This window comes from Bombina bombina, chromosome 5 (genome assembly GCF_027579735.1).
Source record: "Bombina bombina isolate aBomBom1 chromosome 5, aBomBom1.pri, whole genome shotgun sequence".
In the NCBI taxonomy this organism is placed as follows: Eukaryota; Metazoa; Chordata; class Amphibia; order Anura; family Bombinatoridae; genus Bombina; species Bombina bombina.
Window position 1 is genome coordinate 1,045,715,327 of NC_069503.1, and position 14,698 is coordinate 1,045,730,024.

A 14,698-nucleotide genomic window follows, 5' to 3' on the forward strand; every position below is an offset into this window, starting at 1 on the left:
GATCAGGCTATTGCCAAATATCACAAAACTGCAAACATATTCTGGCAAGGGATACTAAGAGCAGACAATGAGGCAAGTGAATTTGCTGGCACAGTGACATCTCCTGCATATTAAATTCAGAAAAGATGGATGACTTCAAGACAGGAGGGTAAATGATTATACAATAATATACTTTACACAAAAACTGACCTCTTTTAAATGCTGTAATCAACTTAAGTAGAAAAATAGCAAGATATAACAAGTAATAAAGAAGGAAATATTTATCAAAAGAGACATGAAATACCAAGGTTCTTACCATGCATAACAAAGAACAATATCTTAGAGAGTGTTAGAAGTATGTGTTAGGCATAGCTGGTCAATGATATAGAAGCTCATTGGCTAATGAGGAAGGCTCCAACTGTTTTATAGCTGGACACTAGGTTTGTGAATTCAGATCCTTTGCACAGATCTTAGAGTGGGGATCTCTTACAGGAATCAACCCGGCTACTAAAATATCCAAGGGAACGAGCGGCTGCTTACTTCCGTATTTGGATCCTCGCGAAGGATCCGAATGCACATACCTAGTGGACACTGATGCACCCCACAAGAATTAGAACAAACATTTAATTTTCTGCAAAAGTAAGAAACATTTTCCAGAAATAAAATGTAATACATATTTAAATGTACATTAATTTTTTTCAATAGCATTTTCTTGTTGAAACCAGTTACAAAAAAATATATATTCAGCTTTGGCAAAAGAGTACACAATGATTTAGCCTTCATGTGACTTGTCTTGGAAACTAAATTATAGTTCTGCTTTGGGATGAACGTTTCATATTCCTGGATGTCTTCTGTATTAAATGGATGTTGATAAAATGTTTAGATATGCAGAGTTAAAAAAAAAATGTCCTACTTTAGACAACTGAACCTCTAACCTTGCCTCATACTACACAGTGACTCCATAATGAGAGTAGGAGTTCATTTATATCTGACCTTAATACAGCAATAATCTGCTGATATATACTAGGCATATCTATATATATATATATATATATATATATACACAGGTATATACTATGCACATATCAAATCAATGGCCACCATCTTGGATAGGAAGTGGACGCACGCACGTGCAACCTCGAGTGAAAGCTGCGAAGCCAGTGGTCCTTTTCCAGTGCCCGATATTTAAAGAACCAAGTCACTCTCACAAATCAAGTAACACAACAACTATGTGTTCTAAATTATTGTGATATTTGCCAAAAATAGAGCTAAGTATACAAAGCTATTTGCTTTCATAATTACTATCAGGCACAATTATACTGAAAATACTATGTGAAAGGTTACTGCAAACAAAGATCTAAACACCTATTGCTGGATCTGAATGTGCACATATCTTAGTGTGTTTCACTTTCACATGAAAAAATCTGGCTCCTAAAAGAGCCGAATGCTGCGAGCGGCCATCTTCTCCCGCATTCGGATACTAGCGAAGTATCCAAATGCACTTATCTAATTGCTCTTAAAATACATTTCATCCTTTCTAACCAAGATAAGGACCAACTATACTTAAAGGCACACATAATCAAAATTAAACTTTCATTATTCAGATAGAGCATGTCATTTTAAACAACTTTCCAATTTACTTCCATTAACAAAATGTGCACAGTCTTTTTATATTTAAACTTTTTGAGTCACCATCTCCTAATGAGCATGTGAAAGAATAAGTGTGTATGCATTTGTGATTGGCTGATGGCATGAGTAAGAGACAACACTAGCCAATGCTCTTGTTGACCAAAGTATGCGCTAAACACCGTTTTGCTGTCTCTCACATGCAAACTCTACTTATCATCAATGTATCTACATTAACAAGTAAACTTAAGCAGATACTTGCATTAGGAAATCATTAATGTAAATTATGGCAGAGTCTATGAGTAAGGCGATATACAGCCAAAACACGAAAGACTGTCTCGCCTTCCTTTCCTGTTTTTATTTTTATTTTTATTTTTTATGTGACTGCTATTAAACTTTTGGACTTTTATACCTCCGTGCCCACCGGTCGTGTTTTTCCAATGTATCTACATTAACAAGTAAACTTAAGCGGATATTTGCATTAGGAAATCATTAATGTAAATTATGGTAAAGTCTATGAGTAAGGTGATATACAGCCAAAACAAGAAAGACTGTCTCGCCTTCCTTTCCTTATTTTTTATGTGACTGCTATTAAACTTTTGGACTTTTATACCTCCGTGCCCACCGGTCGTGTTTTTCCAATGTATCTACATTAACAAGTAAACTTAAGCGGATACTTGCATTAGGAAATCATTAATGTAAATTATACAGCAAATGATGGTAAAGTTGTTGCAATTAGACTACAATTCTGATATCTTCTCATTATTATATTGTATCCAAGCTCAAACCAAGAGCTCTGCAATGAAACTATTTGCATCTCAAGTTTTAAGCCTATGGCCTGCTTGCTATAAATAATAAAGCACACGTCACATCACTCACACATACAGTAATACAGTGATTTGATGCTAAACTTTGTAGTCATAGAATAAAAGATAGTCTCATCCAAAATAAACAGCCTGCCAGAAGTACCAGAGTAAGATAAAGAACTGGACATTCATCTACCTGTATAGTGGCTTATAAGTGGGAGGTTGTCAATGAACAGAACAGAGGGCTAGATGGTCAGCTCAGCACAGAAAGGTTCATTAAAAGCCATTATCTCCTGCCCACGGCTGTTTGCATCTCTGTGCAAATATATTACAGCTTTTATACAGGGACGGGAAAAAGAGTTCTAGGTTCACACAACTAAAAATAACAAAAATAAAACTTAGGAGCTGAACGGAAATTATGCACAAAATTTAAGTCATGGCTTCTAATTTATAAAAAAAAAAAAAAAATTTAAGTAAAAATTGTTAGAAACTTGTCCAGCCTTAGGTCTGACTTCTTTTTGATTATGTTTCAATATGTGGGGGGACTCTATATTAAAATGTTGAATCAACAGTAAATATTGTGGTTACCAATATTTGCATCTGCCACACACCTAACTGAACTGTCATTCATGGTTCTCATAAAGAATTCCCACTCATTTTACTCATGCTTTAGCAGGTTGTAGAGTTAGATAAACAAGTAGTCCCCTGAAGGCTGTTCTTACTACACAAGTATCATTTGGCAGGAACTAAACAAATCTCTACACAAATATTTGACACCTTCTGTATACGAAAGGTGGCAGCTACGGTTGCGAAAATGTACCAGGTGTTTGTGTTTAAAAAGAACAAGTAAATAAATCAAGTTTTGATCATTTAAAGGGAAAGTCTACACCAGAATGTTTATTGTTTAAAAAGATAGATAATTCCTTTATTACCCATTCCCCAGTTTTGCATACTCAACACTGTAATATTAATACACTTTTTACCTCTGTGATTACCTTGTATCTAAGCCTCTCCTGACAGCCCCCTGATTACATTATTTATTATCTATTGACTTGCATTTAGCCAATTAGTGTTGTGTTGTTCTGACTCTTAAATAACTCAAGGGGCATAAGCACAATGCTATCTATATGGCCCGCATGAACTAGCAGCCTCCTGTTGTAAAAAGCAAATTAAAAAAGCATGTAAAAATAGGCTGTTTGTAGTGGTTTAGAAACAGGCAGAAATTTAGAAGTTTAAATGTTATAAAGTGTAGTAATATAACAATGTTGGATGTGCAAAGCTGGGGAATGGGCAGTAAAGGCGTGGTCTATCTTTTTAAACAATAACAATTTTAGTGTTCCCTGTCCCTTTAAGTCATTTCCAAGTTCGATAAATGTACCACCCTTTTTATGGTTCAAGGAGGAATTGATTAAAATAATAGTAATAATATGTGGGATCACCTACTAGACAATAAGCTGAAGGAGATGCAGGAATTATCCTAGAAACATAATTAATTTAGTAATCTCTTGGTCCACGTTATATAACTAACTGCATAAGATCAACGTGAAAAATAAAACTCCTCTAAACATGACATTTTAAAAGAAAATGTGCATTTTGTACTTTATGGGATACCCCTTATGCTTTTCCCTTTGCTGTGATTGGTAGGGAGATATAATTGAATATCTGAACTTTAAATTAAAAAAAAATCACTGTGTAGAATAGAATGTCCAGGATTAGGTTTGTAATATCACAGGCCTAATGACAGCCACTTAGGGAGAAGTAAGGGGGAGATACAAAAATGTGCAGGGATAACTTACTGGAACAATAGAGAATAAAATAATGGAAGCAGAATACACTTTTTTCATACATTTAGTCATTAAAGGGAATTAAAAGTCCAAATTGATCTTTGGTAGCTCAGATAGAGCATGCTATTTTGTTATCAAATGGCTTGATTCTCTTAGTATATTTTGTTAAAATCATACCTAGGTGGCTCAGGAACAGCAATGAACTACTGTGAGCTAACTGGTGATAGGTAGTTAAATCAATTTGCCTCTTGTCATTGGCTCACCAGATCAGCTAGGTCCCAGTAGTGCATTGCTGCTCTGGGGCTCTTTATGCAGGGGTTTAAACACAGTTACACAGTTATATTTAAGCAATAGTGCAATAAGTAAAGAGACATGAAACCCAATTTCATTCTTTCGTGATTCAGATAGAGCATGACATTTTAAATAACTATCCATTTTATTTCTATTATCTAATTTGTTCTATTTTTATCCTCTGTTGAACAGTCTACCTAGGTAGGCTCAGAAGCTGCTGTTTGATGGCAGCACACATTATGCCTCTAGCTATTGGCTTTCATAATTCCTCTTTTCACACATTTAAAGGGGTACTAAACCCAATTTATTTCTTTCATGATTCAGACAGAGGATGCAATTTTAGGAGCCATTTTAGGTTTAGCACCCTGGATAGCATGTGCTTATTGGTGGCTACATTTAGCAAACCAATAAGCATGCGTAACCCAGGTTCTGAACAAAAAATGGTCCGGCTCCTAAGCTTTACATAACTGCTTTTTTATTTTATAAAGATAGTAAGAGAACGAAGAAAAATTGATAATAGTAGTAAATTAGAAAGTTGCTTAAAATTGCATACTCTATCTGAATCATTAAAGAAAGAAATTGGGTTTTGTGTCCCTTTAAGTTCCTTAATAAGAAAGCCTAAAAAAATAATAACCGCTGCTACTAAAGACAGCTGCACGGCTTTCTATGGCAACCTAGGGTTTAAACAAATATAGTAAAAGTCCCAAATCTTTATTTTTAACAAACACATTCCAATTTCTTCTGCTTAATGTCTAATCAATTTAAATATTGATTTGGCAATGATCACGGTACTAATTTCCCCTGCGAAAATGTTGTGCATTGTTATCCAATACAGTTGTCCAGTTTTTAATCTTTGGAAACTAAACTAATAAAGCAATTATTGATACTATTCTGGTGTGTTTGTTTTCTGCAAGAAATATTGCTTACTCACAAACAACTTCATCTGAAATACTTTAACAAGTTTACTCAAGTAAAAACTTCTAAAACATAGAAGGATTAAAGCGATATGAAACCCAAAAAATGGCTTTTACGATTCAGACAGAGCAAACTATTTTTAAAAAGTTTCCAATTTACTTCTATTATCAAAATTTGCTCCAGTCCAATGATATTCTATGTTTAAGAGATACCTAGGTAGGCATCTAGAACAATACATGGCAGGAAATAGTGCTGACATCTAGCACTTGCAAATGGATAACATTCTTGCAAAACTGCTGCCATATAGTGATCCAGAAATGGGCCAGCTCATAACTGTCCTTGCTTTAAAACAAAAGATACCAAGAGAACAAAGAAAATAGATAGAAGCAAATTAGAAAGTTGCTTAAAATTAAATGCTCTATCCAAATCATAAAATAAAAAAAATTGGTTTCTTAACCCTTTAAAGGAACATTCAATTGTGAAAATAAAGTGCTTACATTTTGAAATATATATATATATATATATATACATATACACACACACATACATATACACACACAGATTCCCTACTATAGGCTAGATTACAGTGGAGTGCTGTTACGCGTAAGTGATAAGGTCTTTATCGCGGGTGTTTGCACGCGTCGGAAGTAGCACACGTATTACAAATTGAAGGTAAACATGTGTGCTCGAGCGCAATTTAATTTTACATTAAAAAAACATCAAAATACATTTTAAAGTACAGTTACACTCATAACTGTCTGATAATCATTTTTTAAAATGCAATAAAAAGTTAAGGGCTCAAAAATATGTGGTTACAGGCATTGGAAAACAAAATTACTGCAAAGGGCTTTAAAATAGAGATACATAAGTATACATGTCTAACAACGTATGTGTGCATGTATGTGTATATATATATATATATATATATATATATATATATATATATATATATATATATATATATATATATACACACACAGGTAGCCCTCAGTTTACGCCGGGGTTAGGTTCCAGAAGGAATGGTTGTAAATCAAAACCATTGTAAATTGAAACCCAGTTTATAATGTAAGTCAAGGGGAAGTGAGGGAGATAGGTTCCCGGCCCCTCTCAAAATTGTCATAAGTAACACCTAATACATTATTTTTAAAGCTTTGAAATGAAGACTTTAAATGCTAGACAGCATTATAAACCTAATAAAAACAGAATTTATGTTTACCTGATAAATTACTTTCTCCAACGGTGTGTCCGGTCCACGGCGTCATCCTTACTTGTGGGATATTCTCTTCCCCAACAGGAAATGGCAAAGAGCCCAGCAAAGCTGGTCACATGATCCCTCCTAGGCTCCGCCTTCCCCAGTCATTCGACCGACGTAAAGGAGGAATATTTGCATAGGAGAAATCATATGATACCGTGGTGACTGTAGTTAAAGAAAATAAATCATCAGACCTGATTAAAAAACCAGGGCGGGCCGTGGACCGGACACACCGTTGGAGAAAGTAATTTATCAGGTAAACATAAATTCTGTTTTCTCCAACATAGGTGTGTCCGGTCCACGGCGTCATCCTTACTTGTGGGAACCAATACCAAAGCTTTAGGACACGGATGATGGGAGGGAGGAAATCAGGTCACCTAGATGGAAGGCACCACGGTTTGCAAAACCTTTCTCCCAAAAATAGCCTCAGAAGAAGCAAAAGTATCAAATTTGTAAAATTTGGTAAAAGTGTGCAGTGAAGACCAAGTCGCTGCCTTATATATCTGATCAACAGAAGCCTCATTCTTAAAGGCCCATGTGGAAGCCACGGCCCTAGTGGAATGAGCTGTGATTCTTTCAGGAGGCTGCCGTCCGGCAGTCCCATAAGCCAATCTGATGATGCTTTTAAGCCAAAAAGATAGAGAGGTAGAAGTTGCTTTTTTGACCTCTCCTTTTACCAGAATAAACAACAAACAAGGAAGATGTTTGTCTGAAATCCTTTGTAGCATCTAAATAGAATTTTAGAGCACGGACAACGTCCAAATTGTGTAACAAACGTTCCTTCTATGAAACTGGATTCGGACACAAAGAAGGTACAACTATCTCCTGGTTAATATTTTTGTTGGAAACAACCTTCGGAAGAAAACCAGGCTCAGTACGTAAAAACCACCTTATCTGCATGGACCAGATAGGGCGGAGAACACTGCAGAGCAGATAACTCTGAAACTCTTCTAGCAGAAGAAATTGCAACCTAAAACAAAACTTTCCAAGATAATAACTTAATATCTATGGAATGTAAGGGTTCAAACGGAACCCCTTGAAGAACTGAAAGAACTAGATTAAGACTCCAGGGAAGAGTCAAAGGTCTGTAAACAGGCTTGATTCTAACCAGAGCCTGAACAAACGCTTAAACGTCTGGCACAGCTGCCAGCCTTTTGTGAAGTAAAACAGATAAAGCAGAGATCTGTCCCTTCAGAGAACTCGCAGAAAATCCTTTCTCCAAACCTTCTTGTAGAAAGGAAAGAATCTTAGGAATTTTTATCTTGTTCCATGGGAATCCTTTAGATTCACACCAACAGATATATTTTTTCCATATATTATGGTAAATTTTTCTAGTTACAGGCTTTCTAGCCTGAATAAGAGTATCTACTACAGAATCTGAAAACCCACGCTTTGATAAAATCAAGCGTTCAAACTCCAAGCAGTCAGTTGGAGGAAAACCAGATTCGGATGTTCAAATGGACCCTGAATAAGAAGGTCCTGTCTCAAAGGTAGCTTCCATGGTGGAGCCGATGACACATTCACCAGGTCTGCATACCAAGTCCTGCGTGGCCACACAGGAACTATCAAGGTCACCGAAGCCCTCTCCAGATTGATCCTGGCTACCAGCCTGGGAATGAGAGGAAACGGTGGGAATACATAAGCTAGGTTGAAGATCCAAGGTGCTACTATTGTATCCAATAGAGTCGCCTTGGGATCCCTGGATTTGGACCCGTAACAAGGGACCATGAAGTTCTGACGAGAGGCCATCAGAACCAAGTCTGGAATGCCCCATAATTGAGTTATTTGGGCAAAGATTTCCAGATGGAGTACCCACTCCCCCGGATGCTCCTCCATCGCCAGGGAACTCCTTGTTACCCCCTGATGGTTGATATATGTAACAGTCGTCATGATGACTGATTGAAACCTTATGAATTTGGCCTTTGCTAGTCTAGGCCAAGCCTTGAGAGCATTGAATATCACTCTCAGTTCCATTATGTTTATCGGGAGAAGAGAGTCTTCCCGAAACCATAGACCCTGAGTTTTCAGGGGTTCCCAGACCGCGCCCCAGCCCACCAGACTGGCGTCGGTCGTGACAATGACCTATTCTGGTCTGCGGAAGCTCATTCCCTGTGACAGGTTGTCCAGGGTCAGCCACCAACGGAGTGAATCTCTGGTTATTTGATCTACTTGTATCGTCGGAGACAAGACTGTATAATCCCCATTCCACTGTCTGAGCATGCCCAGGTGCAATGGTCTTAGATTAATTCGTGCAAAAGGAACTATGTCCATTGCCGCAACCATCAACCCTATTACTTCCATGGACTGCGCTATGGAAGGAATAAGAACAGAATGAAGTACCTGACAAGAGCTTAGAAGTTTTGATTTTCTGGCCTCTGTCAGAAAAACCTTCATTTCTAAGGAAACTATTATTGTTCCCAAGAAGGGAACTCTTGTTGACGAGGACAGAGAACTTTTTTCTATGTTCACTTTCCACCTGTGAGATCTGAGAAAGGCTAGGACAATGTCCGTATGAGCCCTTGCTTTGACAGAGACTACACCTGAATCAGGATGTCGTCCAAGTAAGGTACTACTGCAATGCCCCTTGGTCTTAGCACCGCTAGAAGGGACCCTAGTACCCTTGTGAAAATCCTTGGAGCAGTGGCTAATCCGAATGGAAGTGCCACAGGTAATGCTTGTCCAGAAAGGCGAACCTTAGGAACCGAAAATGTTCCTTGTGGATAGGAATACGTAGGTACGCATCCTTTAAGTCCACCATGGTCATGAATTGACCTTCCTGGATGGTAGAAAGGATCGTTCGAATGGTTTCCATTTTGAATGATGAAACCCTTAGAAACTTGTTTAGAATCTTGAGATCTAAAATAGGTCTGAATGTTCCCTCTTATTTGGGAACTATGAACAGGTTGGAGTAAAAACCCATCCCTTGTTCTCCTAATGGAACAGGATGAATCACTCCCATGCTTAACAGGTCTTCTACACAGTGTAAGAATGCCTGTTCGAAGATAATTGAGACCCGTGGAACCTTCCCCTTGGGAGTAGTTCCCTGAATTCCAGGAGATAACCTTGAGAAACTATTTCTAGCGCCCAAGGATCCTGAACATCTCTTGCCCCAACCTGAGCAAAGAGAGAAAGTCTGCCCCCCACCAGATCCTTCCCAGATCGGGGGCCAACACTTCATGCTGTTTTGGTAGCAGTGGCAGGTGACTTGGCCTGCTTATCCTTGTTCCAGCCTTGCATCGGCCTCCAGGCTGGCTTGGTTTGAGAAGTATTACCCTCTTGCTTAGAGGGTGTAGAATTTGAGGCTGGTCCGTTTCTGCGAAAGGGACGAAAATTTGGCCTATTTTTAGCCTTAAAAGACCTATTCTGTGGGAGGGCGTGGCCCTTTCCCCCAGTGATGTCTGAAATAATCTCTTTCAAGTCAGGGCCAAACAGTGTTTTACCCTTGAAAGGGATGTTAAGCAAAAGCGCTCTGCGCGCCACGATAGCAAACCCTGAATTATTCGCCGCTAATCTAGCTAATTGCAAAGCGGCATCTAAAATAAAAAAGAGTTAGCCAATTTAAGAGCTTGAACTCTGTCCAAAACCTCCTCGTACGAAGATTCTTTATTAAGCGACTTTTCTAGTTCTTCGAACCAGAAACACGCAGCTGTAGTGACAGGAACAATGCATGAAATTGGTTGTAGAAGGTAACCTTGCTGAACAAACATCTTTTTAAGCAAACCCTCTAACCTTTAATCCATAGGATCTTGAAAGCACAACTATCTTCTATAGGAATAGAAGTGCGTTTGTTTAGAGTAGAAACCGCCCCCTCGACCTTGGGGACTGTATGCTATAAGTCCTTTCTGGGGTCGACTATAGGAAACTAATTTCTTAAATATAGGGGGAGGACAAAGGGTATGCCGGGCCTTTCCCACTCCTTATTTACTATGTCCGCCACCCGCTTGGGTATAGGAAAAACATCGGGGGGCACCGGAACCTCTAGGAACTTGTCCATCTTACCTAATTTCTCTGGAATGACCAAATTGTCACAATCATCCAGAGTAGATAATACCTCCTTAAGTAGTGCGTGGAGATGTTGAAATTTAAATTTAAAAGTTACAATATCAGGTTCTGCTTGTTGAGAAATTTTCCCTGAATCTGAAATTTCTCCCTCAGACAAAACCTCCCTCCTGGCCCCTTCAGATAGGTGTGAGGGTATGTCAGAAAAGATATCATCAGCGTCCTTTTGCTCTTCAGTGTTTAAAACAGAGCAATCACGCTTTCTGATAAGTAGGCATTTTGGAAAAAAATGCATGTAATAGAATTATCCATTACAGCCATTAATTGTTGTATGGTAATAAGTATTGGCGCACTAGATGTACTAGGGGCCTCTTGTGTGGGCAAAACTGGTGTAGACACAGAAGGGGATGATGCAGTACCATGCTTACTCCCCTCATTAGAGGAATCATCTTGGGCAATATCATATCTATGGCATTATTATCCCTACTTTGTTTGGACATTATGACACAAATATATCACATATATTTAAAAGGGGAGACACATTGGCTTTCATACATATAGAACATCGTTATCTGATGGTTCAGACATGTTAAACAGGCTTAAACTTGTTAACAAAGCACAAAAAAACGTTTTACAATAAAACCGTTACTGTCCCTTTAAATTTTAAACTGAACACACTTTATTACTGAATATGTGAAAAAGTATGAAGGAATTGTTCAAATTTCACCAAAATTTCACCACAGTAACAATTAACCCCTATACAGTCCCAGGTATCTGCTTTGTTGAGACCCAACCAAGCCCAGAGGGGAATACGATACCAAATGATGCCTTCTATAAGCTTTTTCAGTGGTTCTTAGCTCCTCACACATGCATCTGCATGCCATGCTTTCCAAAAACAACTGCGCATTAGAGGTGCGAAAATGAGGCTCTGTCTATGACTAGAAAAGGCCCCCAGTGAAAAAGGTGTCCAATACAGTGCCTGCCGTTTTTATTAAAACAATCCCCAAGATTTAACAACTATTAAAAGTAATAATCTGCCAAATATACTTAGTAAAGTAATCGTTTTAGCCCAGAAAAATGTCTACCAGTTTTTTAAGCCCTAATGAAGCCCTTTATTCTTTTACTTAAACAAAGAAAATGGCTTACCGGTTCCCATAGGGAAAATGACAGCTTCCAGCATTACCGAGTCTTGTTAGAAATGTGTCATACCTCAAGCAGCAAAAGTCTGCTCACTGCTTCCCCCAACTGAAGTTAATTCCTCTCAACAGTCCTGTGTGGAAACAGCCATCGATTTTAGTAACGGTTGCTAAAATCATTTTCCTCTTACAAACAGAAATCTTCATCTCTTTCCTGTTTCAGAGTAAATAGTACATACCAGCACTATTTTAAAATAACAAACTCTTGATTGAAGAATAAAAACTACATTTAAACACCAAAAAACTCTAAGCCATCTCCGTGGAGATGTTGCCTGTACAACGGCAAAGAGAATGACTGGGGAAGGCGGAGCCTAGGAGGGATCATGTGACCAGCTTTGCTGGGCTCTTTGCCATTTCCTGTTGGGGAAGAGAATATCCCACAAGTAAGGATGACGCCGTGGACCGGACACACCTATGTTGGAGAAATAATCACACAACACAAAATATATAATTAAACTAAGTTAAATGAACAAAAACATTTGCTAAACAGCATTATAAACCTAATAAAATAATCACACAACACAGACTTCACTTGCATTTTTCTGCAAACAGTTCTTTCTATGCATTCCAATCTGGATTGAGTTATAGACAGGAAGATCTTGTTCCTTTGAAATCTGCTCGATAGCTCAGGTGTGGTTAAACTGATTAATTTCAGCTTGCTCGGCTTTGCTGCAACACAAGCGGACAGCTCCACCTACTGACTATTTTAATAAATGCACTGCTTCTCAATGATTTTCAATAGCGGTCACATGAATGGAAAAAAAAGGTTGTTATTATGAAATGGTGTAAATTAAACCGTTGTAAAACAAAGGCCACCTGTATATATATATATAGTGGAAAGAGTCAATGAGCTAGTGACAAACCTCAAAATGCCTATAAATACACCTCCCCCCTCACTCATACCTTAGTTTAACGTGTAGCCAAGAAGTTAGGTATAAAAAAAAGGAGTAAAAAGCATACAAAGAGAGGAACTAGAAAAAAATAAAGTGCTTTATACAAAAAATCATAACCACAAAAAATAGGGTGGGTCTCATGGACTCTTGCCACTATGAAAGAAAATAATTTATCAGGTAAGTTCTTACATAAATTATGTTTTCTTTCATGTAAGTGGCAAGAGTCCATGAGCTAGTGACGTATGGGATATAATACCCGAGATGTGGAAATCCACGAGTCACTAGAGAGGAAGGGATAAAATAACAACCGCTAAATCCGCTGAGAAATTAAATCCAAAAAAATAATTAAGTTTTCTTAAAAAATGTAAAAAAAAACCCCCATCAAATCAAAGGCTTTAGAATCAAACTGAGACAACTGCCTGAAGAACCTTTCTACCAAAGGCTGCTTCCGAAGAAGCAAACACTTAAGGCTGTGACACACTGCAAGCGATGCGGCGCGAGGCAAAGCAGCTGCTTCGCTCCGCGTCGCATCGCTTCTGAAGTTCAAATATTTCATGTCTGAGCGCTTAGCTACGTGACCTGACGCAGCAGAGTGCTCAGAGATGAAAAGGCAAGACACACTGAGCGCGCACAGCTGCATCTACACGCTGCGCGTCGCTCTGCTTGCAGTGTGTCACAGCCTTAAAACATGGTAAAATTTAGTCAAAGTATGCAAAGAAGACCAAGTTGCTGCTATACAAATTTGATCAACTGAAGCTTCATTCTTGAAAGCCCAAGAAGTGGCAACTGATTTAGTAGATTGAGCTGTAATTCTCTGAGGCGGAGACTGCCCCGCCTCCAAATAAGCTTTGTGAATCAAAAGTTTCAACCAAGATGCCAGAGAAATAGCAGAGGCTTTCTGACCGTTCCTAAACCAGAAAAAATAACAATTAGACTTTAGTAGCTTCAACATAATATTTCAAAGCTCTTACCACATCCAAGAATGTTAAGACTTTTCAAGAGTATTCTTAGGATTAGGACACAAAGAAGGAACAACAATTTCCCTATGGATGTTGTTAGAATTCACAACTTTAGGCAAAAATGTAAACGAAGTCCGCAAAACAGCTTTATCTTGATGGAATATCAGATAAGGAAACTCACAAGAGAGAGCAGACAATTCAAAAACTCTTCTAGCAGAAGAGATAGCCAAAAGAAATAACACTTTCCAATAAAGTAATTTAATATCCAGAGAAAGCATAGGCTCAAAAGGAGGAGTCTGTAAAATCTTCAAAACCAAATTGAGACTCCAAGGAGGAGAAATAGATTTTATAACAGGTTTGATACGAATCGAAGCCTGAACAAAACAGTGAATATCAGGAAGTTTAGCAATCTTTCTATGAAATAAGATAGAAAGAGCAGAAATTTGTCCTTTCAAAGTATTTGCAGACAAAACCTTATCCAAACCATCCTGAAGAAACTGTAAAATCCTAGGAATTCTGAAAGACTGCAAAGAATAATTATGAGTGAAACACCATGAAATATAGGTTTTCCAAACCCGATGATAAATTTTCCTTGAAACAGAGTTATGAGCCTGTATCATAGTGCTGTATAGTGGTTGAATATCAGAAAGCGCCTAACTAGAGGCTATGGGAGATGGGTTAAATGTTTAGAATGTGCCTTTCTATCAAGTGTAGATAGTATTGGTAAAAAACAACACAAGGTTGTATGAAATTAGATGTTTAAGCAGTATAACAGTTTAACAAGTTTATTGTCTACATACAATAAAATAAAAATTAAACATATAGTTGAAGACATTCAGTTAAAAACATGGATCCATGTACATATTCTAAATATTGTACAATATTAATCAATGAATAAATAACAATTGTTTGATATTAAAACAAAAAGACTTATTTTAAAAATTACTTTAAAATAATGGGTTGACAAAAAATTATTGTTATTCAATTTCTTATAAAAT

At 37.7% G+C, this 14,698-nt stretch overlaps 1 protein-coding gene across 1 annotated transcript in view; it reads right to left on the minus strand.

Annotated features, from left to right (window-relative positions):
- EXT1 (exostosin glycosyltransferase 1) overlaps positions 1 to 14,698 on the minus strand; it is a 478,718-nt gene that overhangs the window by 181,896 nt on the left and 282,124 nt on the right. The window lies entirely within an intron of this gene.